This window comes from Podarcis pityusensis (assembly GCF_964106645.2).
Source record: "Podarcis pityusensis genome assembly, chromosome: 16".
In the NCBI taxonomy this organism is placed as follows: domain Eukaryota; kingdom Metazoa; phylum Chordata; class Lepidosauria; order Squamata; family Lacertidae; genus Podarcis; species Podarcis pityusensis.
Window position 1 is genome coordinate 32,970,496 of NC_138041.1, and position 7,455 is coordinate 32,977,950.

The window sequence follows — 7,455 nt, forward strand, 5'->3', positions numbered from 1 at the left end:
TCGCCTCCACCTCTAGCCTTAACTGCTCCATCCTCTTGCCTGGTTTCTGCTGCTGCTGTGAGTCTCTTTGGTTTACTTCCAGAGGTTAATGGAAGGAGGAGATTTAGGAAATGTGATGGGTGTGGGATGTACTTGACTCTGAATGTGGAGGTGGTGGGGAGTTATACAACTGCAGTTAAGTGACAGAGAGAGACGGAAGGGGATAATATTGCTGGAGAGATTTTCGAAAGAGATTGCAACGGAGGAAGAACACAACTCCTCTTCCCTCCTTCCCACTGCGCTTTCCCTCTGAGAATTAGATGAGGATTTGTGACTCGGCAAGCGGGGGAATCGATAGTTATTTGTGAAAAGCCGGCGCTAAAGTGGGACAAGTCGAGATTAGCTAGGTGATCTGCTTGGCGTCCATCACTATGGATTGCTTGTTCTTAGACAGGCGATGTTTATCTTTTTGTCCTTTCTCTTGAGTCTAGGCAAAGATCTGGAAGGCGCAACACAGAGTTAGTGGGGAATTTAAACACTGTGACTGAGCACCATGCAAAAGAGAGATAGGGAGGGAGAGAGGAGACGGGGAGAGAATGTGAACCAGAGGCTGTCTTGGGGAACTGCTAATCAGTCCTTGAATTCATCAAATACTCAAGTGTGTTTAAACTGATGTATGTCAACCAAGGAACATCCTCAGCACGTTATATCTTTTTTTTTGGGGGGGGGGTCAGCAGAACAATGCATTTTGGGTAACGACTGTGTTTGTGTATTTTCCTCTCTACATCCTGCTTCTCCCCCTCCCCCCGCATCAGCATGCTCAAGGTGAGAAACCAAATTGAAACACATAAAGCGATTACACGAAATCAATGCAAGATGAAACAAAGAGAAGACTCTTATGGCTGCATGGTGTAAGAACTGGTGATAAAACTGAGAGCAGGGTGCTGTCCTTTCTACTGACAATTGGCGCTGACTTGTCTGCTGTAAGGATGGAAAATGGAGGGCAGTTCTTGGGATGTTTCTTGAAGTCAGCTGTCTGAGGGAAGAACTGTGTGGCAAGAGTTCTTTCTGGCCTGGGTGTTCTTGCCGGCTGTGTTCCTGAATCTGATCTGTGGGGAGCAGGAGTGCTTCTGCAGAGGGCAAGACAGCCAGAATCACCACTGATGTCAGCAAGGGAGGAGGAAAAGCTCCATCCCTGTGAGGGTTCTAACTGCCTTCCAGACTCAGACCGTTGCCCTGCCCTGCTGGCCTGCACACTGTTGCCTGCTCTGTTCCTGGATCAGATTTGATGTGGGAGAGAGCACTTCCAATCTGGAGCTTCCCTTTATAATGGCAAAGGCAGCCAGAACCATCACTGTTATTAGCTGTAACTTGAAGAACAGTCACCTTTTTGTCAAGTGTCCTGACTTTTTAGATTGTGAGCCTGAGCTGCTTCTGTAATCTGCTCTGAGAGATTTTTTGGCTAAAGTGTGGTGTAAAAATGTTGTAGGTAGATAGATAGATAGAAATTACCCAAAGTAGTTACTGATGCTTAGCCCAGCTGAAAACTTTCATCAGAGTGGGATCTTACTGTCAAATATGAGTTGGTCAGGATTTTATTTTTTAAAAAAACATTTTTATGTTAAAAAGGAAAGGGATGGGGAAGCCAAAGCAATACCTGCAACCTTTCCCACCTCCGATAAAGAAGGCAAAAGACCTCACCCATCATGTATTTAAAGGTAAGACACCTGTTTCAAAAAAAGTAGGATTTCATGCCTTCCCTACAAAAATAATAATAATAAAATCCAAATATCAGGCCAGCCTCTTACAGCAGAAATGAACAATATCTGGAAGTCACCAGGTTAAGGTGGGCTGTTGTAGACTCTGGACTTTAAGTTGATAATGTTCATTACTATACTTACTTCAAAAACTGGCCAGATGGTCCTATTGCATTTGGGGTCCCTCCTACTTATTCTTCTGGGTGGGGTCCTGTACTTAGGAACCTAAGAAGCTGCCTTATTGTGAGTCAGACCATTGGTCCATATGGCTCTGTATTGTCTTTACTAACTGGCAGTCGCTATTCAGCATTTCCAACAGGGTTTTCTCCCAGCCTTAACCAGAGATGCTTGGAATTGAACCTGGGACCTTTTCGTGCAAAGCAGGTGCTCTACCACTGAGCCATGGTTTTCCCCTTAAAGGGAGATGCCTTATACTGAGTTAGACCCTTGGTCCATCACACTGTCTATACACAACGTATTATCCATATGGACAGCTTGTGACTCTCCAACATTTCAAACATCGTGTCTTTCCCAGAGATGCTACCTGGAGATGCTGTGGACCTTCCACTTGCAAAGCAAGAACTCCATTGTTGAACAATAGCCCCTCTGCTCCACATTCCTGCCCTGCGTACTTTGAACAGATCATGGGAACCAGGCAGTAGTATGGCCCGGGGAACTCCTTATTGCTCACTATTGATTACCAGTCTGTACAAATGAGCAGCAAGTAACTACGGTTGCTCTAGAAATGAATGAAATTCACTGGGGGAGGGGGCAGGAACCATGAGTTCTAAAAGCAAAACTGACGTACATTAAGAAAAACAAAACATAAAACGAAGTTTGATAGTGGAGTCTAACTAGCTGTCATAATGAATTCCATCACTTATTTATCTATTTATCCAACAGGGGCATTTTCTGGGCATCTTTCAAACAATAATATATTAACATGCAATGATAATCATAGAACAAAATCAATAAATAAACAAAACCAGCATACAAATTCCAGTGTGCAGAAAATCATCTCAGAGGAATACACAGCATGACTACAAAGAAACAGGCAATCTAAAATTCAGTGGATTGAAAAGTCCACAATTTAAAATCTCAAGAGAACCATCTTAAAAATGAATTCTTAACAAGCCCCCACCCCCATCAGTGGAATACTACCAATCCCCCTTGTGGCAAAAACCAAGTCCAGGGGAAATCAGACCATATGTGTCAGTCAGTAATGTATTGAAGAGAGCTGCATTCTTGTCATGGAGACCATGAAGTCTCAGGCTGGCCTGTCTGGGGCAGCTTGGCTGGATGCTGAAGTCCCCTGACGCCACCATGAAAGGGTTCTCCTCCACCACATCCAGGACTTATCTAGCACTGTTATGTCCCTCTGACTCAACACCAAAAGCAACCTCTCAAACATTGTGGATCAGTCTCCTGGTAAGGCAGATGGAATTTTTATGGATGATGGTGAACCCCTTCTCTGCTTCTCTGACTTGGAATGGTGATGCACTAAGAACCCAGGTGGACACAGCTGGCTGAGCATAAGGCAGCCAAGCTCATCCAAATCTTGGTTACCCGCACCAAGTCGACCTCCTCACCCACGATCAAATCATGGTTGAAATAAGTTTTATGTTGTGAAGACCTGGCACTTAGCAACAACAGCACCAGGCACCCTCCCTTCTGTATACTTCCACTCTCACCCATGACCCCACCTACCATCACAGGAATTTTAGCCCCACATCCTTCCTCCTCCTGCCCCCAACCCAGATGCAAAATTTCCCTACCCCTTGTCTAATCACAATAATAGAACACAGAGAATAAAATGGAAGATCCATCAACCTAGCTCTCATCTGGGGCATTGATAAATACTGTCCTCCTGTCTCTCCCCCAGGAAGATTCTCTTCCATCAACACCCCCACAACATTCTCTCAGGATGAGCAGGTCATTGCCACCTGATTTCCAACAGCAACAACAACAAACCCCAAAGGGGTGGTGCCCTCGGGTCAAAGCCAAAAGGTTGGCCTACCACTGCTCCAAAACAGCACAGTGTTATCTAGCCACCAAAGGACACTAAATGAAGCCAGCTGCTACAGGCTTGCCTCTAGAGTGGCTGCTGTTTTGTGGCCCAAGTTTCGCTGCAGGTGGAAGGTCAAAGCCTCAGTCAGTGAGCCAGCAGATAGCAACCTGATCGGTGTTACAGTAATGGTGTTGCAGCCTTGGCTGATCCCACCCCCACACACATTGGATCTCTCTACCCCAGGAATGTGTCCCCTGCCCCAATGCTTATGCCCTGATTCACCCACTTTTTAAAATAGCCCTGCTGCAACCCTGAATATAATAAATCTCCACGCTTGAAATCCAGTTGTGATGAGGCCACTACTCAGAAATGTATCTTAAAAGCATTTCAGTTAGGAAATACTTTATGTTGCCAGCCACAACACATCTTGTACTCTATTGCTCAGAAAAGGATAAGTAAATTAGTTCTGGACGGTCCGGTTTGCAGTGTCTCCTTATGTACAGACTTGTCAAAAAAGCTCATATTTTCTGGATCATATATGAGGCTAAGAGTACTGGGCTGGCAGCAAAGGTTTATATCCAGTGTTAGCATTATACAGAGTAGACCTATTGACCTTTTTTTGCATCTCATGGGTTGCAGATCCCTCCTTGTATTATTTGTTCCGTGATCACTGCTTTCCTTTTGAGCGAAGACAGAGGTGTTGAGCAGTTCCACCTTCTCTCTATCACCCCATAGCTTTTCTCCATCTTCTCAGAAGACCTTCTACTTATTTGTTCCTCCTTTGGCTTCAAACATAGCAAAAGAGAAACCTTTTTTTTTTTTTTACATCTCACATCTTTAAGTATAGAGCAGGGGCTGCCAAACCTCTAGGGCCAGTGGGCACATTTGGAATTTTGAGAAAGTGCTATGGGCACCAGTCGTAAAATAGCTGCCACATCTAAAAGAGCACAGAATGACGCCAGCATGCCCATCTCCAATAAGCCACCCCCAATGGGGAGAAAGGAAGCAGTTCCATCAGCCACCTCCATGCTCACTCACTGAGAAAATCTCTTTGCATCTCTCCTCTATTCAGAATGGAAAAGTGGACTGGTGTCCAATCCTGGCATCCAATGAGATGTGAGCATGTTAAAGAGTGTGTGTGTTCATTGCAGAAGAGACTGAGCCAGTGCAAACATGAACTCGGCAGGAAGAGTGAACAATCTCCTTTGCATTTGTAGGATATTTTCTGATATCTTTTTTGGGTGCCATAGATCATGGGTCGGCAAACCAAGGCCCACGGCCCAGATCAGGCCCAATTGCCTTCTTGATCCGGCCCGCGAATCACCGCGTGGATTGCCAGCACGTGGATCACCAGCGCGTACATTCTTTCCCTCTCCCTTCCTCTCCCTCACACGGCGCACTTTTCTCCTCAGGGACAGAACAATCTTGTCCCATGCCGGGTGCCGTTGACGGCGGGAGTCGGCTCACCCGACTGCCTGCCTCAGCAGGGCGGCGCTGTGAAGGGGGCATGTGACACTGGCAGTGTTTTCCTCCTGCTCCTCCTCCCTCTCCCTCAGTCCGCCCTTCCTTCCTTCTCCGCGCCCCTTTTCCGCACCACTTCCTCATGCGCTTTCTTCACTGTCACCTGCCTGCCCTCCTTCATTCCTCCCATGGTGTTCAGGTGGGTTGTTGTGGTGGCCACGGCTGCTGCTTATGGGTTGGTGGGCGGCTCTGTCTTTTACTCCACGGTGCCTCTCAGGAAGCAGCAGCAGCAGGTGGTGGGTAAAAGCTCCGGCGACACCCCGGTTCCCCTACCTCCATCCATGGCTCCTCCACTGGGGCTGCTGCTTCTGTCTTCACCAACCAATGCAGCCTCCTGCCCCGCCATGGCGCCTGGCTGGCTGGAGAAGCCCAACTGTGGCTATTGGGATGACAAAAGAGGCCAGGCCTCTTTGCGGGTAGGCGAAAATCGTTCACTCCCCCCTTCAAAATATAGTCTGGCGCCCCACAAGGTCTGAGGGACAGTGGACTGGCCCCCTGCTGGAAATGTTTGCTGACCCCTGCCATAGATGGTACTAGTGAGCCTTCTGGTGCACCATAATTTAGCAGGTGAAGCTTTTTCCTGGCATGGAGATGTGAGAAAAGATACCGGCTTGGGATGGGGGTAGGAGTGGGAGGAAGAGACATATGTACTGATCCAAATAAAAATATCTCAAAAACACATCAGATTGTAGCGCCATATGGGAAATGTCAGGCATTCTTTCGCTGACATTGGAACCATGGAGAGAAACATCTTATATCCTCTAATTACAGGTCCCTGTTTGATGGGGATTGAAAGAAAAGGGAGGGGGCTTTGCAAACTATACATTAATGGCTTGAATATTTCTAAATGGAACTGGAAGCCCCTCCATTATCATCTGCTGTACAGGACTGTAGTTCAGAAGGGGTTTGGGAGGAGGAAGCTTAGCAGAAAAAGTAATTTCAATGCCTCGGCTGCTTTTTTTGATTACAATTCAGGATTACTGTTTTAATCACCGCTTATCAAGTAATACCGCAAACCTCAGAGCATGACCATCTTTCTTGGGGGAAGCCAGATTTAAAAGCCAATTTTCTGCAATCCTTCCACTTTTCTCTCCTCCTTCTGACTACCCCCACCCTATTTATCTTAACAAATATGAAGGGATAATAATCAGCGATATTGGCAGAAGCTTCAAAGCTAGGCCTCAAATGCTGTCTTTCCCAAGATTGATTCTAGTTTAACATTGGCTAACCACAAGATCTCTCCTCCTGGAAGCATAAGAAGTGAGTGTCCTTGACATATTGCCTAACAGACCTCAATCAGGTAATTTGGGTAGCTGTAGATCAGCTTTCCCCAAACTGGAAGTTTGCCCAGAAGGAAAACAGCCTCTCTGGCTGAAAGAGGCTGTCCACACCTGGTCTTGGTATTGCAAGGCAGCCAGCCTTATTCTGAGCCAGGGAATTGCAAATTTCAGTGCCACTGCTAAATCTGTATATTGAACTTTAACAGAAACATATTTCTTTTCAACAGGGCAACTTTTGTTCAAGGGCAATTGTACACACAGTTTAATTTGCCAATGGACATAACTGGAAATGCATGTCACTGCTGCTTGATTGACCATGTTTAGTTCAAGGCAACTATCAGTGTGAAAGACTGCCAGAGCCAGAACATTTATAGACAATTTACTGCTTGTTTTATCCTGAAAGGTGCTTAGAGGGAGGTGATGGTCTGGGCTAATGAACTGATAAACAACCAAAAAGCTGAGCTGGGAAAGCATCATAGGTTTTAATACCTGGGTAAAGTTATGGCAAATGTGCAATTGTTGTGTGAAGAAGGGCTTTCTTTCGTCTGCCCTGAATCTTCCTACACTCAGCCTCATTGGATGACCCTGATTTCTAATGCTATGAGAGAGGGAGAAGAAACTATTCTCTACCCACTTTCTCCACATCACGCATAATTTTATATACTAATATCACAACACCGCTTGCTAGCTTTTCTTCTAAACTAAAAGGTCCCAAATTGTCAGCTGGCAATGGTGGTTGCTTGTGAGTAACCAGTCAGGACTCCGACCTGTCTTTTACAGGTTTTATTTTGGTGCAAAACTATTTACAGTGCAGAACCACAAGTTCATGTCTGCCTCAACCGCTAGCAGAATCTGGGAGTGGTCGTTTCTGGGTCCTCCCCCAACATAATAGCTTAGTCGCCCTCAGCCT